Consider the following 27,235-nt stretch of genomic DNA (forward strand, 5'->3'; position numbering starts at 1 on the left):
ACCACTTATCCTTCCACCTTTGAGGGATGTCTTCAAAGAACCCTTCCATGTGTAACAGTTGGCACTAAGTTAGTTGGTAACATGCCCTCCAATAGTATGGTGGCAACTCAGAATTTGGGCAAATCCTTTAGCAAACATCTTCTCATATAAGGGCATGAATGAAGTCACTTGCTTCTCATAGTCAACAGGAGAAAAGCTCATGTTGGCTTGAAAGCAGAAAGAGATTCCCTGACTGTCAGCCAACTCCAGGCTCAAAAATGATCCAAGCTCTCTTGGCAACTGTCTGCTTAGCAGTTTTTCCATATCAAGGTAAGATGGTTTCTTTGGTTTCCTCGTTCAGGTTCTTACTGCTAAAAGGCTATTTCATCCAACAGATTTTTATGGTTATTCTTCAATGATTAATCAAACTTTGCTCAACTTTAGTTTCTACAGATTTGCCAAAAGAACTCTCCCAAAATTACATTTGTTATGAATGAATGGAATTTTTTTTGTATTTGCTTAAATTTTGTCAAGTAGCAAACAGATCCCAAGAAAGAAAAGACCTAATATTCTCAAAAGAAAAGTATGTTCAAGTCGAGTATGTTTTCCAGTAATGTGAGTAAAAAAGGAGTAGAAGACTGAACAGGACAGAAAGACAGAGGTTTTTGAAAGAAAAAAAGAAAAACAAAAATCCAGGAAGTAAAATGTTTTTTTTAAGTGTTTTTCAGTTTTAATTTTCTTCTACTAGGTTAATTAGACACCATGTAATTAAAGTTGCATAATATTGAGCAAACCACTTGTTGTTATCTTCAGGGAATCTTCAAATGGTAGTGAAGCTAATCTGACACTTTCCTCAATGCAAGATTTAAATTATCTTAAATAATTTCTTCCCACCTTTCTTTTCATTCTCCAGAAAACCAGGGAGGGCCCCTTCTGACCTGCTTCCCATGTTCTCCTTCCTTCTGTGGGCTGAGATACCATTGACATGCCAGTTAAGCAGTCTCTTCCTTCTGGCTCCTAAGTCATTCCCAATCATAGTGTTGGGAGAACCAGCAAAGATCAAATGCAGGTAGTCCTCAATCCAGTTCCTGCCTGATCTAACTGGTTCGCTAGAATAGGTTCCACATCTAGCGTGCCATTTAGAATCGGTTCCACATTTAGCGTGATGTTTAGAACCGGTTCCAATGCCCCCTCACTAGCTCCCCCAAGCTCCGCCCATCTATTCACCGCTGGTCCGCTCACTCCCCCCATCTGCACCAGGCCTTTAAGAGCCCTATAGAGAGCCCTTGGCTTTCTATTGCTGCCTGTCAACGAGGTAAGTAAGCTCTTTGCTGGCGCAGCAGCTTTTGGCGCTAATGGGGCTTGAGTTTCCAGCATGACAGCCCCTGCCGCTTCTGAATATCTATTGCAGTCATGAGGACCCAAGGAGAGCACGGAGACGAGAGTAAAGGTTCTTGGTGCTCTGGGAAGCTGCGAAAGCAGCTGGGAGAGGCGTATGCCTTGGTTTGGCCCTGGACATCGCAGCAGCAGCCCCAAGCACGCTGATCTCAGCGTTTTTTGCATTGGGGCATGCTGTAAGAGGGAATAAGTGAAGACTTTTTTCCGCCAGCGCAAAGGACTTCCCCTGACTTGCTTTGCTGAGCAGGGGGAGATGGGCCTGGACCTCCACCACCAGCAATCCAGAAAAGGTATTCACTCACTCCTTCTTGCCGCATGCCCAATCCCAAAAACGCTGAGATCAGCGTGCTTGGGGCTGCTGCTGCTACATCCAGAGAGGCTAAACCAAGATGCGTACCTCTCCCAGCTGCTTTTGGGGCTTCCCAGAGTGCCAAGAACCTTCATGCTCTTCTCCACACTCTCCTCGGCTCCTTGCAGCTGCAATAGATGTCCAGAAGCGGCAGGGGCTCTCAGGCTGGAAACCTAAGCCCCATTAGCCCCAAAAGCTAAAACATATGTTCAGGAACAAATAGCAGATGAGCATTCAATGTCCACATGGTAACCAACTCCAAACTCTTGAACTATGGGTCAAAAATCACTGAATCTGATTATGTACATGGTCTCATTGATAACTATGATCTATTGAAGTCGCAAAGAGCCAAGGAGAGCGCAGAGAAGAGCGCAAAGGTTAGGGTTAATGGGCAATGTGGGGGGGGGAGGCTGGAGCAGTTCCGCTCTGAATGAAGGGAGTGGAAAAAAGTTGGGATTCTCCCTGCTGCAGCCTTTAAATGGCAGAGAGAAGCCAAACTTTTCCCCCTCCATTCACAGAAGAACTGAGGCTCCCTTTATGCCCCACCTAGCTGTTCCCCTTCCTCCCGGGGGTCAAAGTACCTGAAAGGAACAGGCAGGCTGCCACAGCTCCACTGAGAAGACATTTCTGAGAAGAGAAAGGGCTCCGGTCCAGCTGCACCCAAGCTGGTGGAGCGCCCGCAACTGCCCGCCCATCACCAGGGAGACAGCCAGTGCAGGTACCTGTTTCTTTCAGGTACTTTGGCCCCTGGGAGCAGCAGAAGAAGCAGCAGCGGGCGCCACCACCACCCCCGGTGTCCAGCGTCTTATTGTGATCATTTGCATGTCTCTTCCGAGCTTCTCTTGTAAGTCAAGGACTACTTGTAGGTGGCGGTGCTGCCACTCATCACATTTAAAACATATGTTCAGGAACAAATAGCAGATGAGCATTCAATGTCCACATGGTAACCAACTCCAAACTCTTGAACTATGGGTCAAAAATCACTGAATCTGATTATGTACATGGTCTCATTGATAACTATGATACTATGTATTCTCCATAGATATTTTTGAAAGAAAAAGAATGTCAGTAAAATTATTTTCATGACCGTGAAATAGCAGATGAACTGAAAATAATTCCCTTTTTAATTTTTTTATTTTGTTTATGTAAACATCACATCTTTGCAACACATTACACTTCTTTTACATATCTTTTGTGAGTCTTTTATCAGTACATAAAAAGATGTATGAAAGACTAAAAATGCATGTGTGTGTATACATGCATTTATATTCTTTCATACATCTTTTTTCTTCATTCTATATATTCTATTTATAACAACCTTTATTACATTTGACTCCTTTTGTATCTATTTCCTATTATTTATTTGCAACAGTCTATTTCATATTTCCATCTTTTAATCATTTTCAGGTTTTGTAGTTGTTTTTTAATTTGTTGATCTTTCTTCCTTTCTTTTTTGCTTTCCTAACCCCGCCCCCTTTTCCTCTATCCAATCATACCATAAATCCCATATGGAGTAATATTCGCATTCTTCTTTCTCTTTTAATTCTTTCGTGAGCCTATCCATCTCTGCACATTCCAAAAAAAAAAAAAAAAGTTAATTATATTATCTTCTGTTGGTGTCTAATTATTTTTCCAGTTTTGTGCAAATGTAATTCTCACTGCCATGATTATGTGTAGAATTAAATAACTAATATTTTTTTCATAATTTCTTTTTATAATTCTTAACAGAAATAATTCCGGTTTTAGTTCAATTTGGTGTGTGGTGATCTCCTCTAGCCAATCTTTTATTTTTTTCCAATATTTTTTCACAGATGTGCACAGCCACCACATATGTTCCTTGTTGTTGTTTGAATTTCCAACAGATAAGTGAGCACTCTGAGAACATTTTCGCAGTTCTTGCTGGCGGGAGATGCCATCTGTAAAACAGCTTGTATATGTTCTCTCTATATGCCGTTGCCATTGTTAATTAATAATTTATTTCACATTTTTTTCCCATTCTGCCAATTCTATAATATACCCAAAATTTGTTGCCCATGTTATAATCGTTTCTTTCACCATTTCTTCTTCCATTTTAAATTTTAATAAAAAATGCCATATATTTTTAATCAATTTTTCTTCGGTTCCCTGTAGAATTTTATCTAGTTCTTGTGGCTCCTTATAAAATCCACCCCTTTCTCTGTCTTTTTTATACCTTGCCTATATTTGTAAATACGGCCACCAGCCTATGTCTATTCCCTCGTCTTTCAATTCTTGTCTTGTTTCTAGTCTTTCTTAGTTACCTAATATTTCTTCATATCTTATTATCTTGTTGATGTCCAATATGTTTGGGTATATCAGAGCTTCCATGGTGGATAGCCAGATTGGAATTTTGTTATAATGTTTTGTTTTAATTTTTAACCATATTTGAAGTAGAGCTTTTCTAATTAAATGTTTTCGGAAATAGCTGTGGGTTTTATCCTTCCCATCCCAGATAAAGGCATGCCAACCCAGCTCCAAATTGTAACCTTCTATTGTTAGCAATCTTCTGATTTTTGGATTGATTCAGTCCCTTATCCAAGTAAGAGCTGCTGCTTGATAATAAAGCTCCCAATCGGGAGGTCCAAATCCTCCCTTTTCTCTACTGTCCTGAAACAATTTTAATTTAATTCATGTTTTTTTTCCTGACCAGATAAATTGTGCAATTAGTTTATTTAAATAAATGAAAAAAAAATCCCTAGGCTGATTGGTACCATTTAAAATAAAAATAAGATTGTTGGTAAGATATTCATTTTTACAATAGCGATTCTTCCCATTAATAATATTTGTAGTTTCCTACAATTTTCCTACTCTTTCTTAATTTTCTGAATCATTTTATCGTAATTATCTTCCTTAATAGTTCAGCATTTCCCTGTCAGCCAAATTCCTAAATATTTTACCTTTTTTATTATCTGAATTTCTATGTTTTCCTCTAATTCTTGCTCTTGTTTTTTGGTGAAATTCTTTGTAATGATCTTTGTTTTGTTCTTGTTAATTTTAAGTTCCACTACCCTACCGAATTCCTCTATTTTTTGGATTAATTTAATTTCTGATTTTAATGGTTCCTCTAATACAAATACCATATTGACCGTTAATGCCTGTGTTTTATATTCCTCTTTTTTATTTTTAATCCCTTTATTTCTTGATCGTTTCTAACTTCTATTAATAGAACTTCCAGTGTTAATATAAATAATAAAGGTGATAATGGAGATCCTTGTCTCACTTCTTTACATGTTTTAAATTCTTCTGTAGTGTCACTATTTATTATTACTTCTGCTGCCTTGGCCAAATATATTTATTCTATCATCTTTATAAAGTTTTCTCCAAATCTCATCATTTTTAACTGTGTGATAACGAACTGCCAATTTAAATTGTCAAAGACCTTTTTGGCATCTAAAAGGACCAGTGCAACCTGTTTCCCTGGATTCTCTTCATAGTATTCTAGCGGGTTTATAATTATCCTCAAATTATTTTTTAACTGGTGTTTCGGTAAGAAGCTGTTTTGATCTGTGTGAATGATTTCATTTAATATTTTTTTTATTCACTGATATTATTGATGTAAAGATTTTGTAGTCTACGTTCAGTAAAGAAATTGGTCTGTAATTTTTTATTTGTTGATGGTCCGAATCTTCTTTGGGTATCAATGTTATATATGCTTCCCTCCATGATTTTGGTAGCTTCGCTTCTATAAGTGCTTCATGAAATAAATCTAAGATCACTGTTTCTATCTGCTCTTGTGTGGCTTTATAAAATTCTACGTGTATACCATCTGGGCCCGGTGTTTTATTATGTTTTTGTCTCCTCAGTGTTTCCTTTCATTCCATCATTGTGATTTTTTTTTGTTTAGATTTCTCTTCTCTTTTCCTAAAATTTCATTTATATTCTTTTTATTTAAGTATTGTTTGATATTGTCTTGCAATATGTTTTCTTTGCTGTATAGTTTCTCAAAAAATTTCTGTACATTTTTTCATTTCGGTTTTGTATATTTCCTCTTTCATCTTGTAAATGGTGTATTATTCTTGAAAAGAATTCCTAATCAGCTACATTTCAATAATAAACTAGGTTTGTCTAGCTGGCTCACTAATGAATATGCTAGACCACAATATAGCCTGGTTTATTGGATTGTGTGAATCAGACTATTGTGATATCCCATTTCCCATGTTATCCGCAGCACTCATCATCACTCCATTCAGTGGTTGAATTTTATTTATTCCTTTTGCTATTTATTTGAGTGGCTGACATGTTTCTTTTTGGCCTCCCAAAGCAATGTCTCCAGTTAGACTCCCATTTAGCAAATTTCATTTAGCAAATTTCATATGCAGAAAATTAACCTGAATTTCGGTACTATGCTCCGCCAGAAAAGGATTCCATTCTTCACTGATAGCTGAATAACTGTTATAGATGTGAACATGGTAGAACTTTTCTTTCCTTTTCTTGTGAAGGGAGTTCTATAATCTTGGAAGCTGGGAAGGTTAACGATTATGAAGTAGTATATCCACAAAAAATCCATCCATTGCCCAAAAGCAGAATTCAGCGGCGTGAGCAAAAGGTAAGAAATAATCTTCATTTCATCAACTAATTTATTGATGAATCTGACCCTAAATTTTACTTCAGTTTTATGTGAAGCAAAGTTAGAGTTAAAACTCTACTATTTTTACAATTTAGCCATGTGGGTCTTAGGACAAAGGTCCCTGAAACTCCCACTATATTTATTGGCCATTTTAAAGTTAAATTTGTTCTGTTTTGTAAAGGAAAATTACTACAAAATCACATATTTGTCAAAGTTCATAGAATGTGAAAAGTGATGATGGGAGAAGGTTATAATTTGGACTTATCATCAGTTTCATATTTAGATTGGATCTGATCCTAGTCCAACCCTTAAATTGATGAATAATACTTTCATAGATGGATTTATACAGAAAGCTGTAAGTAAAGATAACATACAATAAGTCTTGTAAGACTTTAAACTTCTGAAAATCAATTTCACTTTGATTAAAAATCTATCAAATCACAGAAGTCTGAGAAAAACTCCATGCATACTATATCAAGATTTGCACTTAACATGGTTTGAGTGAAACTTACACAGCCCTAATTTTTCATAGGAGTGAAGAACTCTACTGGGCAAGATTATTACCTCTAGATAAATACTTGCTGTCAGCCAACAGAGCTTTTGGTATTCCTTTGCTGCCATCTAATGGTCATCTGGATTTTTGCATTGCAATCTACCGTATTTTTCGGAGCATAAGACACACCTTTTTTCCTCAAAAAAGAGAGTGAAAATCTGGGTGCATCTTCTACACTGAATACAACATTTTTGTCCTACCAAAACCTTGCCCCCTTTGCAAAAATGGATGTGCAGAGGGTTTGGGAGGCTTGCAAAGTGCTCTTGGGGAGGGCAAAAACAAGAAACAACGGACCACTTTTGCTCATTCCCCACAGCCCCCAGGAGCACTCTACAAGCTTCCCAAAGTCTCTGCATGCCCTTCATCTTTTTTGCAAAAAACAAGGTGTGCAAAGGGTTTGGGATGCCTGCAGAGTGCAATTTTTTTTAAAAAAAATTTACTTCTTCAAAACCATGGTGTGTCTTATACTCCAGTGTATCTTATACTCCAAAAATACAGTATGTGCCTACAAATTTATTTATTAAACAGATTTACAGTATATGACCACAACATATGACCAATTGCACACAACTGAGAAGACTTCTGGCAACTTAAAACATTAACATTTCATGATGCGAATAGGTTACTATCATAAAGTGTTCGGAAATGCCTAGACAGACAGGAGGGAGGGATCAAGCAGGGAATTTGCCTTGAATCATTGCAGAATTGCAACAGACCCAGGACTGAAACACACACACATACAAACACACACACATACACACACACACAACGAAGAAAGTTCCATGGAACTTATCTGACTGTTAGTTTGAACTCTACACATGTAAATCTGGTCATTTGTTCCTGACACAAAGTTACTATTAATAGGTAACTTCAAGAGAGTTCTTCTTCCTTTTTATGGTCTTGAGTCATTTTTCATAAAAGATGATCGGCAGCTTTGACAACTGAGAACCATGAGATATGAAAATATCATTTCTAGCTTCCCACAATGCATCATTTTAAAATATAAAAGTGGTGAAGATGATGTGGTAGTTACAGCTGAGAGTTGGAACTAAGAACCAGATACGAGTATAACCTCAGCCATGGAAGCCACTGGATAACTTTTGTCTCAGTCTCTATGTCCCAGTCAAACCTCATTCATCAGGATGTTGAATTAAAGAAGGTGATCTTGAACTTATAGAAGAAAGTTTAATTTAATTTAAGAAAATTTTACAGTGCCTTTCAAGCAGCAGATAAACATTCCAAATTTAAAAATGAATTGGCTATGGCTCCACATTTGACACAGGTGTTGAATTGATCAGAAGATAGGCTAAAGATACAGAAGGATCTTGACAAACTTGGGCACTATCTAATAAAATGAAATTCAATGCTGAAAAGAGTAAGGTTCTACATTTAGGCAAAACGAAATGCACAGGCACAGCATAGGTGGTACCTTGCTCAATAGGAGTAACTGTGAGAGGGATCTTGGAGTCCTAGTGGAAAACCATTTAAATATGAGCCGGCTGTGTGCAGCAGCTGCCAAAAAAGCCAACACAGTTCTAGGCTACATAAACAGGGATAGAATCAAGATCACGTAAAGTGTCAATACCACTTTATAATGCTTTGGTAAGGCCACACTTAGAATACTGCATTCAGTTTTGGTCCCCACAATGTAGAAAAGATGTGGAGACTCTAGAAAGAGTGCAGAGAAGAGCAACAAAGATGATTAGGGGACTGGAGACTAAAACATATGAAGAACGGTTGCGGGAACTGGGTATGCCTAGTTTAATGAAAAGAAGGACTAGGGGTGACATGCTAGCAGTGTTCCAATATCTCAGGGGTTGCCACAAAGAAGAGGGAGTCAAACTATTCTCCAAGGCACCTGAGGGTAGAACAAGAAGCAATGGGTAGAAACTAATCAAGAAGAGAAGCAAATTAGAAATGAGGAGAAATTTCCTGACAGCTAGAACAATTAATCAGTGGAACAGCTTGCTTCCAGAAGTTGTGAATGCCCCAACACTGGAAGACTTTAAGAAGATGTTGGATAGCCATTTGTCTGAAGTGGTGTAGGGTTTCCTGCCTAGGCAAGGCGTTGGACTAGAAGACCTCCAAGGTCCCTTCCAACTCTGCTAATGTCTTGTATTATAAGTGGAGGGTGATGGATTCGTTTGTAATTGATTCCATGATTTTACAGGCTATGCATCACAATGAGATTGGTCTGTAATGAAAAGAAGGACTAGGGGAGACATGATAGCAGTGTTCCAATATCTCAGGGGTTGCCACAAAGAAGAGGGAGTCAAACTATTCTCCAAGGCACCTGTGGGTAGAACAAGAAGCAATGGGTGAAAACTAATCAAGGAGAGAAGCAATTTAGAACTGAGGAGAAATTTCCTGACATAACAATTAATTAGTGGAACAGCTTGCCTCCAGAAGTTGTGAATGCCCTAACACTGGAAGTCTTTAAGAAGATGTTGGATAACCATTTGCTGAAACAGTATAGGGTTTCCTGCCTAGGCAGGGGGTTGGGCTATAAGACCTCCAAGGTCCCTTCCAACTCTGCTATTGTACTGTATTAAGTCCTAAGAGGCATTAAATGTTCAGCACATGCAGCTGTGGCCTATAGGTCAAGATCTTTCCCTAACAATCAGGAGGTTGTGAGTTGGATCCTTGGTAGAGGCAGATGTAGGGTCTCCTGCTTGGGCAGGGGGTTAGACTTGATGACCTGCAGCAAGGTCCCTTCCAACTCTATTAATTAAACTGTTAGAAGGTACACATTTTATTTGTCTTTTTGTTTGTGTTTTTAAAAAATAAACACTGAATACTTTGCATTTCAGGTGAACTATGAAGATACCATTAAATATGAATTTAAAATGAATGGAAAGCCAGTGGTCCTCCACCTAGAAAAAAATAAGTATGTTAACTCAGAAGTTGTCTTAACTTTGCTAAAAGAAGGTTAAAAATGTATATTCCTGGACATAATTCTGTAGAAATAATATCTGTATTGCTTAGTTTTGGAAATTTAATTTAAATGTTACTATATCAGTGAAATAGATATACTTATTGAATCAATTAATTAAGTCTTAGCCCAAAACTGAGAGATTTTTATTCCTGCTTTCACTGCTATTCTGCTTGAATGTAACAATTCTAGATAAAGTTGAAGCACTCAAGGCTCATAAACCTCTGGACCTTGAGTTATCAAGCTAATTATGAAATGTTACAGAACAGTGGTGCGTTTCCATTATTTTTACTACTGGTTCGCTTGTGCATGCATGACGCTTCTGCACATGTGCAAAAGCATTCAGGCTTGTGGGCAGAGACTCCTGTCACCATCACTCCACCTCTGTTACATAGATTTAAAAATGATTGCTTATGCATTAATGATTCTCCACAGACAACGCATCAATCTGTATGCTTCCTAAGAGCTTGATATTGCTGCTCAATTTATAACAGAGCTTACATGTTGGAGCATCAAAGTCATGAAACCTCATGCATATAAGAGCCTTAATAAGAGCCGAGGTGGCGCAGTGGTTAAATGCAGCACTGCAGGCTACTTCAGCTGACTGCAGTTCTGCAGTTCGGCTGTTCAAATCTCACCAGCTCAAGGTTGACTCAGCCTTCCATCCTTCCGAGGTGGGTAAAATGAGGACCCGGATTGTTGTTGGGGGCAATATGCTGACTCTGTAAACCACTTAGAGAGGGCTGAAAGCCCTATGAAGCGGTATATAAGTCTAACTGCTATTGCTATTGCTATTGCTATGCATGATTAAGGCATGAAAGGGATCACATAAACAAGCTTGACCTAAACAGGCTCAGATTTCAACGCAGCCTGGGTTTTTTTGTTGTTGTTTTTGCTAAGAATGCTATGTCGGCCTTCTTAATGGTGCACCATTTGAACTGTATTAATAAAGGTAATAATAAATAGATTTGCCACTTGGATTATATCTGCAGAATAATTAATCATTGGAACATGTTTTTAGTCTTTCATTAATTTGTCAAGTCAGGCTTTAGAATTTTTATTAACAGCTTTGTTTTAGTACTGGAAACAGACATGGACTCAAATTATTTTGTTAGTAGAACAGAATAACATGATTATTTTATTAGTAGAACAGAATAACATGATTGGAAAGAGTCATTTACCAGTTGTCCGAACTACTCAAAATTTCCACTATCGGTTCTCCAGAACTGGTCAGAGCCTGCTGAATACCACCTCTGCAGCTACTGTACTGTAAACATGGGAAGAGTTGCTTAGAATCCCTGCAGCCCTCTTGCAATTTAAGAATAGCTTCATAACCTTGGACATTAGGAATGACTGTCTGGCTCTGATTTTAGAGTGTATTTCTGTATTGACCATGCTATACGTGCCATCTAAATATATGTTCCCCTTTTTCTACTGTTTAACTATGAAGGCTATGAAGAACTTCTAGAGTAGCATCTGCATGATCATGTTCAGACCTGAAAGCAAAACAGGGCCATAGGTGGGAGACTAGCAAGGAATACTAAGGTTATGCCTAGACTGGAAACATAGAATTATATGCCAATGAATGGAATAGATATGATGCCAGGAGTGACCCAATACCATTGTTTGGAACTTCAAGAGATGTTTCTGAATGAAGGTTCCAGAGACATCCCTTTCTTGAGGTGTCTTCATGAAGCAATGAGAACCTCTTGAGTAAAGAGAGCTGTACTGCTCTCCTTTGCAGATCTAGTAGCTTCAGCTGATCGTTGAATGGAAGAATCAAAGACCCTTTTCATCAATCATACCACCTCTGAGCCTTGATGATTGCACAGCTTCCTCGGTACAAATCTTTCTCCCCAGGAAAATCTGGAATGCTGTGCATTCCTCATAAATAGCCATACCTGATCAGATTGAAATTCTGGCTCCTTTTCTTTGACACCAAACAATATCTTTAAAATGCCATTATACAGTAATTGTAGACTGAATATGCAATTGCCTCTTAGATGCCTATTTAATTGCTAATATAAATAATGCTTGCTAAGTAACGTCTTCTTTGCATTCTTTCCAGAGGACTTTTTTCCAAAGATTACACCGAGACTCATTATTCTCCTGATGGCAGAGAAATTACAACAAGCCCTCCAATTGAGGTAATATTCAGAGTGTCTTATTTTTATGAAATTAATTGGGAAGAATATTTGTGCACAACATTCCAAATATGCATATATCAGACCAAGCTATTCAAACAAGTAGGGGTGTATATGGATGAAGTGTCTTACATTGAGCATGATCTCTGTAAGGATGTGCGAGTTGTTAAAACCCAGTCTGTTCTACTTATTGAATTCATAGGGAGATATTTTAGTTCTTTCCTATTGATTAAAAGCCAATATTTTGTGGAGTGAGCCCTACATAGGTTTAGTATGAGAACATCAAGTTCAGATTATCTACTTTGCTTTTTAAACCCTATTACACTTATAGATGAAAAATCATTTGTTTTGAATATCAATACTTTGCTTCTACAGATTTCAGAAATTCATACTATGTCCTCACATTAAAATCAGCCAGAGCCTGACTCCACCAGCTGTTATGGTTCCACCACAAAATCGCGGAGGACAAAATCGCGCTCGACGAAAGCGCACATTTTACGTCATCACAGCGCGACAAAAACATCGCGCTGTGATCGAAAAATAAAGCTAAAACCTTACCCTAACCCCCCCAAACCTAACCCTAACCCTAAACCTAACCCTTAACCTAACCCTAAATCTAACCCTAAACCTAACGCTAAACCTAACGCTAACCCTTAACCTAACGCTAAACCTAACGCTAACGCTCTAAACCTGACCCTAACCCTTAACCTAACCCTAACCCTAACCCTAAACCTAACCCTTACCTTTATGTGAATCGGCTTGCTTTAATTTTAATTTTATTTCAATTTTTAATTTTTTTCATCGCGCTGTGATGACGTCACATGCGTGCTTTCGTCGAGCGTGATTTTGTCCTCCGCACTTTTGACGGGTCACGGCTGTTATATCACAACAGTAACATGCTTCCTTAGGTCACTGCCACCTCCACCAAAATTGATTTAAAAGTGCATCATCTGCTTCCAAAAATTGTCCACTTGTGACTTAGTATCTTCAAAGGTCATACCAACTCATTTTTTCTTGGTTGTAACAGAAATCTGTTGGTTTTAATTTCTACATGACTCGTCTACTAGAAGATGCTAGGAATCAAATTTCAAAACCAATTGGAGTCTTCCTGGTTATATATGCATATTTTACATAGTTAGTTTTACTGTAGCGTATGTATATCTTTGATGTGTCTATTACATAGTTTGAGAGTTGATTCAGCAAATCCTGTGATGCAGCATTGGGCTGGCCTCCAATAAGACAAGGTTGGTTGAGAAATGGGCTTGTTACTTGAACAGAACATTTTATAGTCCTTTGTTGAGTGCCTTTTCAAAGATTCTTAGCATTTTGCCACCAGTGATAATCCCCCTGCAGTGTGACTTCCTTTAATGGAGACTTGTGTTTATCCTATATTCATTTTGGAATAATCAATTCAAAGCAGATTTTCTGTCCTCCTCAATCAAAATATCTTGAACAAATTGCTTGTTACTCATTGTTTCATTGATGTTGTGGAATATATTGGAACTGCACTTCTGATCATCAAATCACACTGCAAACAAGGTTTAACCAGTGTAGTCCTCTTGCCTCCATACAGGATCACTGCTATTATCATGGACGCATCCAGAATGACATTGACTCAACTGCAGTCATCAGTACATGTGACGGCTTGAAGTAAGAAAGTCTCTTAAGTTTTGTTCACTTTATTAAGAATGAAAATATTATTACTGTTCTTGGAATTGTCATATTTAAAAAAGAGCATGCAAGTTAATTGGGTGTCATCCAAGATATCTGCAGGAGTCAGAAAGACTTTGGATACCAAGAAGAGCTGCTGCCAGCCAGTAGACACAGTAGGGAGCGAAATCAGTCCTGTCTAGATGACCTTTAAAGTCCATGTCTCCTTTGTATATAGGAGTGATTGTTGCAGGGGAAAAAAAAGATAGGTAGGTTTGCTAGGAAGAGGCAAGCAGACTTTTCAGTTCTGCCCAGAAACACCTTCCTAAGCAACTCTGCACACCTTCTCCAACCATGTAGATAACTTAGTCATTTAAAGATTCCAAAATTCAGAAGCACTTCACCTTTAACCAGATTCAATGCTCTCCCAACAGAAGGAAAATACAAAAAAAAAAAAAACCCCACCCCAAACTAACAAAAAACAAACAAACAAAAAATTGAGCTGAGACTGTGTCCATACAACGAAGGACTAATAGAAACATTGGAACACAATAGAATAACAAGAGAATGACAGAGTGATAGAAAAACAGAGTTGGAAGGAACCTCGAGGTCTTCTAGTCCACATGGCTGTCCAATCTCTTCTTAAAAGCCTCCAGTGATGCTTCCACCAATTTCCACTAGGAGGCACTAGTTAATTCCACTAGTTAATTGTTCTCACTGTCACAAAATTTCTTTTTAGTTCTAGGTTGCTTCATTCTTTGATAAGTTTGTTAAATTTCTCCATTACTTCTTGTCTTGCCCTTAAGATACTTTGGGGAATAGGTTACCCTCCTCTTTTTTGTGACATCCTCTTAAATATTGGACAACTGTTATTATGTCACCCATAGTCCTTCTCTTCATTACCTCCATCATTCATCATATGTTTTAGCCTCCAGCTCCCTGTTTTTCTGCACTATTAGTCTGGATTTTATTCATGTTGTTCTCTGCATTGCATGCATGCATGCACATATGCGAACAATAACAAAGTTAACATTCTGAGTATAACCATGACATATCTGTACAATATTTGTATGGAGATAGTTTGGCATATAAAACTAAACCTGTTTGAAAGATTCAGTTTTTGTATAACATTTTATTTTATTACCTAAAATTAAATTAAAATATTTGGGTCGTGTGTGTGTGTGTGTGTGTGTGTGTGTGTCATATACATATGACATAAGTTTAAGTTTACCTTATTGTCATTGCACCTCGTACATTATAATTATAAAAATAAAACACAAACATCCTTCACATTCTATACATTTGGACTGAAAACCCCTGATATTGCATTGATAATGCACTATATTATAATTTTATGAAATAAATTTTACATACAAACTGAATCTTTCAAGCAGATTTAGTCTTCATAGAAATATTGTACAGATATTTCATGGTTATATTGAGAACGTTGACTTGGTTAGTTAACATTTGTTTATCCATTGAAGGGTCCCGTACACTCTGTGTGTTGATTTTTTGCAGACATTTTGTTACCCAAGTAGGTAACATCATTAGTGCAGTTTAGTCTTGAAGTACAAATATTGTCTTTTATTGATTATCTACATTTAATCACCCTGTTCATAAAGAGCCTACAATTTTTCTTACAGAGGACATTTCAAGCACCAAGGTGAGACATACCTTATTGAACCCTTGAAGCTTTCTGACAGTGAAGCCCATGCAGTCTACAAATCTGAAAATGTAGAAAAGGAGGATGAGACCCCCAAAATCTGTGGGGTAACCAGCACCAGTTGGAAATCAAATGGGCCCATCAAAAAGACCTCTCAATTATCTACTACTCCTGAAGAAGTAAGTCTCATAAACCTTCCAGTATATAACATGGTTTGAGAACAGGGATACACTTATTTGTTTTGAAAATGTAAAGCAAAAGATAATTTCTCTGGAAGTGATTAGAAAGAATTCATAGGAAAGAAACTTCCATTTCTGAAATTCTATTTCAGCCATGCTGAACAATAAGATATGGAAATTTAATGAATAGAAAATACATATTCCAGCTATATACCATTTTCCATAATCATGCAAACTTAGTTTGGAGATTTGGCTCAAAATGGATTTATTTGAATCTTAACTTTGTAAATCGGTTTTTAAAAAGTAATCAAATGATCAAATTAGATGCCACTTTTATGCATGCATAGAGGACTTGGGATAAGGGAGAAATTGATTGAAATGTTAAAACAATGTGTTGAGATGTCTAATAAGACCTAATAAATATAATCTTGTCTCAATTTTCCAATTTGATTTGAATCTAGTTAGATTGAAGTAATGATAGAATTAAAACTAACAAATTGAATCTGGTCACATATGATCCTCATACTCACAATGTTTTTCTCCATTACTGGAGGCAGAAGAAAATTGAAGACAAAATATTGCATCCAAGATCACAGTTCCCTCCTTCCTTTTGGTGGCAGAAGTTGGAAATGGCTGAAACATATCCGGATGTTCAAAACCTCAACTTCTTTTGTTAAAATGTGATAATCTTGGAGCAATAGTTGTTATTACAGTGCAATGCCAAAATGCAAATGCAATCGCCAACGTTGAACGTCTGCTTGATTGATGGCTTCAGTGTTTATGCCAATTGGAGATTCTTTGTGCTCAGAAAGTGGAGCTTGTGCTTTATAGTCACCTTCACATCTTGAATGTTCTAGTCTCAATGCCAGGTCATGGTCACTTTATTCATCCTGGATTTTGTGCAACAGGGTTAAGAAAGGGGCTGTCAGACAGCAAGGAAAGAAATTGCCCCATGGAATTGGCAATCTGACCTTGCAGTTCCATATATGCTGAAAAAGCACCGATACATTTTCCTATGGGAAGAAGGAAGTAATGCACCTGATATGCTTCAAATCTTAGCCATAAGGGTAGTTCCTGAATAATTTGGGTAAGTTAATGGTGGACAATGAAATTAGAATGCAGGAGGGAGAGACGTTTTCTTTCCCAGGAAAATACAAGTAGCAGAAATTTTGACAGGCTGAAAAATAGGTCAAAAAAGTGATTTCTTCATTTGCTTGTTTCTATGCCAAAATGGATGCAATTGGAGACAAGTGCCATACTACACTATGTACAAAGAAAATATTTCATACCATGATAAAATCTCTCTCTATAAATGTCTTCTTCAAAAAAACAATATTTCTTAAACTCCAAGGACTTTGACCAGGAAGTAAAACATGCAGACTGATGACCTGTTGGCTGCAGGGAGTAACATGTCTAAAAAATCTTTTGTTTACTGTTCTGTTTAGCAAAATAACTTTTTGGATGACCCAAAATATATCGAGCTTTACATAATTGCAGATAATGCACTGGTAAGTATCCTGGATAGCATTTCATTTTCTTTCTGCATTGTGCACACATTTTTCTTTCTGTCTTTTTTTACATAACATTCAAACTGGATTGTATCTTAAAATGTGCTTTATCTTAAAATGTGCTTTATAATAAACTTTGATAATTATATTTGTTATTACAGTCAAATGTTTAAGAGATGTTTGACATTTAACTACATTCTAATTGCACATTAGTCACCCAGGACTCCATCTAAATTTTAATTATATTTTATTCCAAAATTTATGCGGAGAATTTTGAATTAGTGGGTGGATAGTCCTTTCCCTTATTTTCTCTTTTATTTCAAAACTATTACATTCAAGTAGGTTTTTAAATTTAATTGAAATATAAATATATACTTTCCAGCATTTTTTTTATTTATACTTTTGTTTGAGATGCAATTTTAAAATAAGTTTCCTGAGCAGAAAATATTTTGATTTATTTTTATGACTATATGCATTTGAAATTGATTTCCACCTTATGTGCATGTGTGAATTTAATTTTTTTGCCAAATTTCAATAGATTCTTTCAAGAAATTATAATTATACACTGTTAATGTTCATAGTATCTCTCAAATTAAACCTTTCCCCCCCATATTAAATCTATTTCTCGAATAGAAGCTAATCGTTGGCTAATAGACAAGAAAGAGCCACATTTGACTTACCCAATCTCCTTTGCAGAATGCAGCATTTTCAGTAAAATAACTCTTTTTGGCTTTCTCTGACTATGTGCAATTTTTTCCCCCAGCAAAATTTTAAAAAAGTTTCATGAACTCAAAAATAGTGCATGAATTCCCAAACATCAGTTTAAGCTTTCCCCTTTATGCTATTACAAAATGGAAAATTTTATGCAAGCTCTTTTCAAGGAAATTGGTCTCAGGCTGATGTCATTGAAATTCAGGTTCCTCCTCCTCAGCAGGGTGACTAGTGATATTCTGTTATGAAGTTATTTACTGCAAAAATATAGGCTCTTTATTCTGCAATAAAACACCTTTCACTGTGGAGATATAATATGATATTTTTTTGTGTGAATTCAGTGATTTCCCATCAAACCTGATACATCTTGCAAATTTGCAAAGATTCCTTTATGTGTTATTCAGCTTAATGGTGCTCCTTGTTCCCAATACTGCTTAGTTAATACTATGATTTTAAAACATTTTCAAATTTGTTTTATTACATTGGATGGAGGAAGTTGATTGGAAAGATAATTTATAAAAGCATTCTTCCTTTGGGAAATGTTATGTGGGGATGCCCTTTCCACAGACTAGACAATGGTCAGGTAGTGAAGGTGAGGGAGAGGGTGGAATTTAATTGTCCAAGTTGACAACACATGAAGAATCAAATGGATAGTAAATAAAGCTTATCTCACACATTCCTGAATATGGAAATATAGCATTCAATTAAGGAAAGCATTTAAGTCGGTTGACCAACATTTTCTCCAACCAGGAGGAAATACCATGTGTGGTGCTGAAAAATTAATAACATTAATATATTAATGGCACAAATGAAGGTTAAAAACTATCAGAAATGAAAAGAATTCATTGGACATCTTGGATATAAAAGTATTTTGTCTAAATCAGCAAATTCTATTTTTTTTTTAAATCTCTTTCTTCACTTGATATGCTATTTCTCTCTCATCCTCAATTCCTTCAATCCCAAAATTATGGTCTATTCTTAACTTTTTGTCTTTTCTGTAGTACAATAAGTACAACCGCAACATCACTACTATAAGGAAGAGGGTGTTTGGTATGATCAACTTTATAAATGTGGTAAGAAAACTTGACAAAAGTTTTTTTTTTAATTTATTCACACAACAAAATTAATGAAATAAGATGACTCAGGAGACTGATTTTTACAAGAATGCTAACTTTTTCAGCTTGGAGTGCACCAAAACTCCATCATTTGGTAAGTTGGTGATGCAGCATGGAAGCCTAATTCAGAAAATGGGTTAGTTTAGTAACTAGGTTAATAAGGCTTTTAGGTGAATACAGCCATTGTGTTGGGAGGATGCAAGTCTAAAACTGTTGCAAGAATTCAATCAGTGTTACATCTCTGTAGCTAGATTCTTTCAGAGCTGTGGTCAATCTTCTGAACTTGGAGATTAGACAGAAATGGACAGAGTAAGCCTAGTCCAAACTCAACTGATTATGAAGATGATCCCTGAGAATAAAGCAGGACAGAGGAACCCAATTTAAATTGGATTGTGGCACTTAGAAGATCCACTCATATTGTCTCTGTTTCTATCCCATTAGCCTTGTTGACATCTTCACTGTTGATCATCAGTTAGAATCAGGGAGACCACGGGAACATCAGTGGGTGAAATCTCCCTTTACTCCTCCTCCTCCTCTTCTGTTCTTAATTAAAGAGAATAATAACCTTGTTTCTTCTTTATTATTTCATTTATTTCTTCTGCTTAATAAATTTTTATTATTCTTTAATATGTGGAGTCCTCGATGCTGTCTGAGTTTGGTGGTTTCCTTGCAGATATTTTTTTTTTTTTTTAAATTTAAGATTTTATTGGTAAAAAGAAAATACAACATCCATAACTTGTAACAAACAATACAACTACATTTCGAGATATTCCCATACTATCAAATCATTATAAACATCAAAGGTTAGGTATCTTTCCCTCCCTCTTTTCTTCCCTCCCCCCTTACTTCCTTCTCCCCTGCCTTCCCTCCTTTCTTTTCTCCTTTTCTCCTTTCCTTCCCCCTCCTTTCCCTCCCTCGCTCCCCCCCTCCTTCACACATACCTTCCCTCCTTCCCTGCCTCTTTCCCTCCTCCTTCCTTTTCTCTTAATCTCCCTCCTTTCCTCCCTCCTTCCCTCCTTCCTTTCAACTCTCCTTCTCTCTTTCTTTCCCTCCCTCTTTCCCTCTTTACTACCCTCTCTTCTTCCCTCCCTCCTTCCTCCCCCAGTTTCTTCTCTTTCTTCTCTCCTTCTTTCTTCCCACCTTCTTTCCCTTCTCTTCTTTCTCTTCCTCCTCTTTCTTCCCCCCTTCTTCTGCCTTTCCTATTCCTCCCCTTTCTCCTCTCCATCCTGACTTCCCTACTATCCTCCTTCCCTCCCTTCTAACCTTTGTTACATTTGCATATTTTCCTCTGCTGAGGACAATCTGGTTCTCTTTCCCTTTCCTTGCTTGAAGAGGCAAGGATTATACGTCTTCTCGTCTCATCTAAAATGAAGTTTGATCACTAATTTCATGCAGGTAATTATAGCGAATTTCCTATCAGCTTTTTAAAGTTTTCCCAGCATTGTAGCGTGACAAAATTGCTCGACGGTGGGTTCTCGCCCCTGATACATTTCTCCTTTCGTTTATCTCTCAGTTGTTGTATATTGTTCATTTGAGTTATTGGTTTAATCGTGATAGGTTAGTTAGCTATCTCTTTTTATGTCTAGGTCTTCACTGACTCATCAAGCCATTTGTATAGCTTCTCCCAGACTGTATAAAAGTCTGTGTCTTCTTTGTCATTAATTCGCATCGTCAGTCTGTTCATTTCTGCTAGTTCTAAAATTTTATTCATCACCATAGTGTTGGTGGGGGCATTTTCACTCTTCCAGCATTGTGCGTAAACAATCCTTGACGCTGTCAGAATATGGACTAGGAGGTATTGGTCAGATTTGCAAATTTTTTGATCTATTATTCCTAATAAGAAAGTTTCCGGCTTAAAGCATAGTTTAATTGACAGGATTCCATTCAGCCATCCTAGTATTTGCTTCCAATATGCTTTGGCTACCGGACACGTCCACCACATATGGTAGTACGTGCCCAGCACCGTTTTACATTTCCAGCATATGGCTGAAACTTTTGAAGACATTTTCGCCAGTCTTGTCGGTGGAAGATGCCAGCGGTAGAACATTTTATATATATTTTCTTTATAGGCCGTCGACTTTGTCAATTTTAGATTCCATTCCCAGACTCTTTCCCAGTCGTCTAGATCTATTGAGTGGCCGATGTTTTGGGCCCAGGTTACCATGACTTCTTTTACTCTTTCTGCTTCCGTTTTTCGAATCAGTAAGCAATTGTATATTTTTGAAATTAATTTCTCATCTGGTCCAATTAAAATTTTATCTAATTCCTGGTTCTTGTTCTGGAAGCCAGGTTGTGCTAGATCGAATTTATGTTTGTTTTGAATTTGAAGATATGGCCACCAATCGATGTTTATTCCCTTATCAGCCAAATTTTCCCTGGGGTTTAGTTTGTTTTGGTCGTCTAGCAACTGTTGGTGGGTAACAATTTTATCCAAGTTTATCAAATTCGGGTATATCAGGGCTTCCGTCGGAGATATCCATTTAGGTAGTTGCGTATAGTATCTCCTTCTAATTTCGAGCCAGTCCTTAATCAATACCCCCCTTAAATGGTGACTACTAAAATAATTGTGGATTTTATTTCCCTCGCACCATAAGTAGTTGTGCCACCCGTATTGCAGGTCGTGGCCCTCTATTGTTAAGATTCTTTTATTAGCTAACATTACCCATTCTTTTATCCACATAGTTGTTGCTGCTTGATGATATGTTTTCCATTCCGGTAATCCCATTCCCCCTTGAGTTCTTTTATCCTGCAGGTGCATATATTTTATTCTGGGCTTTTTACCATTCCATATAAAGTTTCGAATCATTTTGTCCAAATCATTATAAAATTTTTCCCCTAGCTTAACCGGTGCCGTTTGAAATAGGTAGAGGATTTTTGGGAGAACATTCATTTTAATTACTGCGACTCTTCCCATCAGTGATAGTTGTAGTTTTGACCAGGTTTTTAAGTCCTTTTGGGTATTCTGTAACAACTTATCATAGTTGTCTTCTTTTATGGAAGAGCACTTCGCAGACAGCCAGATCCCTAAATACTTAATTTTTTTAGTTACCTTTAATTCCATTGTTTCCTCTAGTTCTCCAATCTGGTTTTTGGGGAAATTTTTTATAATCATTTTTGTTTTTTCCTTGTTTATTTTTAAACCGGCCACACACCCAAAGTTCTCAATGTCCTTCATCAAATTCGGTCCTGAAAGTAAGGGGTCTTCCACGATAAAGACCATGTCATCCGCGAAGGCCTGTACTTTATATTGTTCTTTTTTTATGGTCAAGCCCCTAATTTCCTGATTTGATCTTATCCGATTTAAAAGGACCTCTAGAGACGTAATGAATAGTAGTGGGGAGAGCGGGCACCCTTGTCTAACACCCTTTCCAATTTGTATCCTCTCCGTTAGTTCCCCATTGACTATAATGTTTGCAGATTGCCGTGAATATATAGATTCTATAATCTTAATAAATTTATCGCCAAATTTCATCATTTTTAGTTGAGTGATTAGAAAGTTCCAATCTAGGTTATCAAAGGCTTTCTGAGCGTCGACAAAGATTAATGCGAGTTGTTTCTCGGATCTTGTTTGATAGAATTCCAGGGTGTCCATTATTATTCTTGTATTGTTTCTAATATGTCTTTTTGGGAGAAAGCCGTTTTGATCCGAATGGATACTTTGATTTAATATTATTTTTAGTCTTTCCGCCAATATTGATACAAAGATTTTGTAATCTGCATTTAACAGGGATATGGGTCTATAATTTTGGACCTTGCTACTGTCCGCCTCTTCCTTTGGTATTAGGGTAATGTAAGCTTCCCCCCATGATTTTGGGACCCTACCATTTTGCAATGTATCATTACATAGTTCTAATAGTTTGTCTTCTATGGTATTTTGAAGTTTTTTATATATTTCCGACGGAAGCCCATCCGGCCCAGGTGTTTTATTGTTTTTTTGTTTTTGAATGGCCTTTTTCAGTTCTTCTTGTGTGATTTCTTTATCGAGCATCTCTCTCATCTCCTCCGACAAGACTGGAAGCTTCTGCTTTATAAGGTATTTTCTAATGTCCTGTTCATTAATTTCGTCTTGTTTATATAGTTTCCTATAATAGTTCTGTACTACCTTTTTCTTTTCTCCTATTTCTTGTTTCAGATTCCCCTCCTCGTCATACAGTTGTTTAATAATTCTTTTGACCTTCTCCTTTCTTATTTTGTGGGCCAACCATCTCCCAGTTTTATTTGCATGTTCAAAATAATTCTGCTTCATTTTCTTAATGTTTTGTGCTATTTCCTCTTGGGAGATCAAATTTATTTGGTGTTTAATTAACTCTCCTTTTTCCCTGTGTCTACTATTTTCTGGCTCTTTCTGGGTCAGCAGTTCCGTCTCTCTTAGTTCTTTGTTCAGTGTATTAAGTTTTTCCCTGTGCATTTTGTTTCTTCTTATTATATAGGCTATGGAAATTCCCCTCACAACTGCCTTCATCGTGTCCCAAACATTTTGTATTGAGGTCTGCTCTTTACCGTTTTCTTTAAAGAAGTAGCCCAGTTCCTTTTCTATTTGTTGTACAAATTGTTTCTCTTGTAGTATGTTCTGGTTTAATGTCCACCTAGCTTTTATCCTTGCCTTCCCTTTCCATTGCCATAAGACTGGGTGATGATCGGCCCACTTGTTGGTTATTATTTCAATATTTACAGTATCCATGAGTAGCTCCGAGTTTGACCAAACCATGTCGATACGGGACCATGAATTATGTGGATGGGAGTAAAACGTGTACTGTTGCATCTTGTCATTCATTGCTCGCCAGACATCATAAAGATCTAAATCCTTCACCATATTTACATAGGCAGACGGTAGTTTCCTTCTTGTGCTTTTCTTGTGGGTACCCTTATAGTCCATCTTACCATCTGCTATAGTGTTGAAATCCCCTAGAATACATATATTTTGCCACTCTATTTCATTTATCCTCTTATATAGATTAATATAAAATCTCTCTTGTTTTTGATTTGGGGCATAGATTCCAACTAGTAAAATTTTTTTCCCACCATTAATTATCTCCACCATTAATACCCTACCATCTTTGTCTGCATATATTAATTTGGGGTTCAACCATTCTTTTATATACATCACAATTCCTCTTTTTCTGGTTTGTGCTGACGAGCAGAATGTTTTACCTAGTTTTGGACAGACCAACAGGTTATTGTATTTTTCTTTAATGTGGGTTTCCTGAAGACAGATTACATCTAACTTTTGTTTCACTAGATCCAACAGTACACGTTTTCTTTTGGAAGTTATGTTAAGACCATTTACATTAGCTGATAGTACATTCGTTTCCCATTCTTCAATTCCCTTACACGTTATTCGCTTTGAGGGCACCTTTGGATCGAGTCTCGATGGGTGACCTTGCTCTCGAATCTTCTCTGCCATATCTCTCTCGTTCTCTGGCCTCTCCTGGCCCCCGCCCCTCTGGTTGAGTTTCAATTATAGTGTCCCCCTGTCTTAAAAGTCCTTCTTTATTAAATCTCTCATCGTCTGCTAGTAAAAGTTCCTGGAATTCTTGAGCTTTCGCCAAGGTATCTATTCGGTATTTCTTTTCCCTCCATGTTATCAACATTCCTTCTGGAAGGAGCCATCTGAACTGAATTCTGTCTCTGTTTAAACGTGTGGAGAGGAAGTTGTATTTCCTTCTCTTCTCTCTGACTCTCCGTGGAGTCTGTTTTAAGATGAGAATTTCTTTACCTTTGTATGTTAGAGAGTCCCCTCTTATTGTACTTAGAATGTCCTCTCTCAGCTGTCTTCTCAACACCCTCACATGGATCTCCCTCGGAAGCCGGTGGCGTCTCGCGAAGCCTGTATTGACTCTATAGGCTTCGTCCAGATCATTAATAACCTCTTTTTTCGGCCTGCCGAGGACTAATCCCAGGATTTCTCCAATCAGCTCCCGGAGGTTTTCATCTTTTGCTTCCTCCACGTTTTGTAGTCTTAAGTAATATGCTGATCGCTCTAATTCTAGCTGGAGGATGGCCTCCTCCAGGCTTGAGTTTATAGATTCCAGATTGTCCTCCACTTTGTCTATCCTTTTTTCCGCTATTTCCGTTCTCCCCTTAACATTTTGAATTTCCTGCTCATTTTTCAGCAGCGCTGTTTGTATTACTCCTATACGTTCCTCAATTTTTCCCATATTGTTTCTTACTTCACGCATTTCATTCTTTACTCCCTCCAGGCCTTTGGCGACACTTTCCCCCATCTTCAATATTGTCTCTTGTAGGGAGTCCATTGTTACTTCCTGGTCTTGCAGGGTTGGGGCTGCCTTATCTCCCGTTTGCCTGCCCTCAGGGGACTTTTCCCTCACCGGGGTAGATAGGGGAGTTTGCTTTTTACTCCCTTTAATTAAGGTTACTGTTTTCGTTGCCATTTGCTTTAATTCACCCTATAAGGTGTAAGTCTAGTACCTTCTGAGTGCTGCTTAAGTAGTTATACAGAGCCCGGGGTACATACAGGGTAATTAGGCTGGAGCAGGGCTGTGAAATATAGGCTCAGTTAATTCTATAGTATCTGGGAGAGTCAGGAAGAGAAACGTTTCAGCGTGATACGACAGGGTGCAGGAGAGGCCAGAAAGTATTTAGAACTCACCCATCAATCTCTTCCTGTTGTCAGTGTAGTGTTTTCCTTCTGCTGTCTCTGGCTGTAATATGACACCGGGTACTTCAAACCCTTGTGATTAAACTTCTTTCCTTTTTCCCAGGCAGGCAAATCCAGCTTCTCTTCTTCGTCTCGTCCTCTGTTAGTCCTCAAATTTAACTAGTCCAAAGCCTGTCTTCTTCTATTCACAACGTCAAACAGCTTTCACAAAAGTTCACTGTTTGTATTTAATAGCCGCTGCAGATAAATGCGCCCACACACGTATCTGTATTTATTGCAGTAAAGTTGTTTATCTTTTAGGTTTAGGCTTTTAAGTCAGATCTTGTGATTACCGTCATTTGGTCCGCTATATTCCCTGCAGCTGTCTCTCTCTTCCTTATTAATGGCTGGCGGTCACGCCTTCTGGTCGGCCATTAATCAGCCGACCTCTTTTGCACGAACTCTGAGGGAGCCTCTTGCTTCGTGGGAGGAGATCGCCTTTCACCCTCCACTGCACAGAAGTTTCCCCTCTCCAAAGGTCCTCGCACCTCGAAGGGACCTTGCCTATTACGGCCACGCTCGTGGAAAGACCGGGCGAACCGAACAGAGAGTCTGTCAGCAGCCCGTTCCAGCGTGACGCCAGACCGGAAGTCTCCTTGCAGATATTTCATTACCTGACTAAACCACCAGGTTCATAGAGCACCAAGGATTCCCCCCTTTCAGTTCTACCCTGAGCTTCAGAGATTCTCTTTCATTGATTCCCAAATTTCACTGTCACACAGAGGCCAATGTCAGTTGCCTTTCGGTCTTGAAATGGTTCTCACAGTTTACTTCTGTTTGAGTTTCTCATTGATGCTATGTTTACCCCACAGGTATATAAAGCTTTGGGAATTCATGTAGTATTGATTGGCTTAAATATTTGGTGCGACGGAGATAAGATTGTGGTCAGTGCAACAGAGGACAACTTGTTCTCCTTTTCAGTATGGAGACAGAAAAATCTGAAACACAAAAAGAATGACAACACACAGCTACTCACGTATGTCTCATTGTGGAGAGAGGGAAAGAGGGGGGCAGGGAGTGGAGGATTATGGGAAAGTTAGTGTTTGCACAGAACTTCCTCTCTGAGTTGCATGCCTTAATCCATGTGCAAATTATATTCTGGATCAAATCAATCATTTTTTTTCTTATATAAGAATTAGTCTTGAGAAGGGCTTGAAGGGATGCAGGTCAAAAAGCCAGCTTGATTGCATTTCACTTGAATCTAAATTGAAACTCAAATGAATAACAACTTTAATGACAATTTTAAAGAGTGCCTGGATGTCAACACTTTAAAAGACAGAGAGAACTACCTGTGGCCCAGAGAACTTTAATCTCTGCTTGGAAAGTCACAAAAATGGTCTTTTGGCATATGTAGAATGATGTAATTAGAAGAAAGCCAGGATCTATTTTTCTTCCCATTTCCAATATTTATCAGTAACAAAATGATTTTTCAGACTTCTTGGTTTATAACAGCATTTTCTCCAAATGTTCTCAGAATGAAACTTCAAGTGAAAAAATGAAGAAAGCCAAGTCAATTAATATCAACTATGGGCCTAATTAACATAATTATTTGAACTAAGGTGCCAAGGTGGCGCAGTGGTTAAATGCAGCACTGCAGGCTACTGCTAGATCAGCAGTTCGGCGGTTCAAATCTCACCGGCTCAGGGTTGACTCAGCCTTCCATCCTTCCGAGGTGGGTAAAATGAGGACCCGGATTGTTGGGGGCAATATGCTGACTCTCTGTAAACCGCTTAGAGAGGCCTGAAAGGCCTATGAAGCGGTATATAAGTCTACTGCTATTGCTATTGCTATAAAAAACTAAATTGGTGAAG

The 27,235-nt window shown here is 37.8% G+C and overlaps 1 pseudogene; it reads left to right on the plus strand.

The window, feature by feature from the left end:
* The first annotated feature begins 154 nt into the window (after positions 1-154).
* Positions 155-27,235, plus strand: part of LOC116517074 — a 44,841-nt pseudogene continuing 17,760 nt past the window's right edge.

The sequence above is a fragment of the Thamnophis elegans genome, chromosome 13 (genome assembly GCF_009769535.1).
Source record: "Thamnophis elegans isolate rThaEle1 chromosome 13, rThaEle1.pri, whole genome shotgun sequence".
NCBI lineage: Eukaryota > Metazoa > Chordata > Lepidosauria > Squamata > Colubridae > Thamnophis > Thamnophis elegans.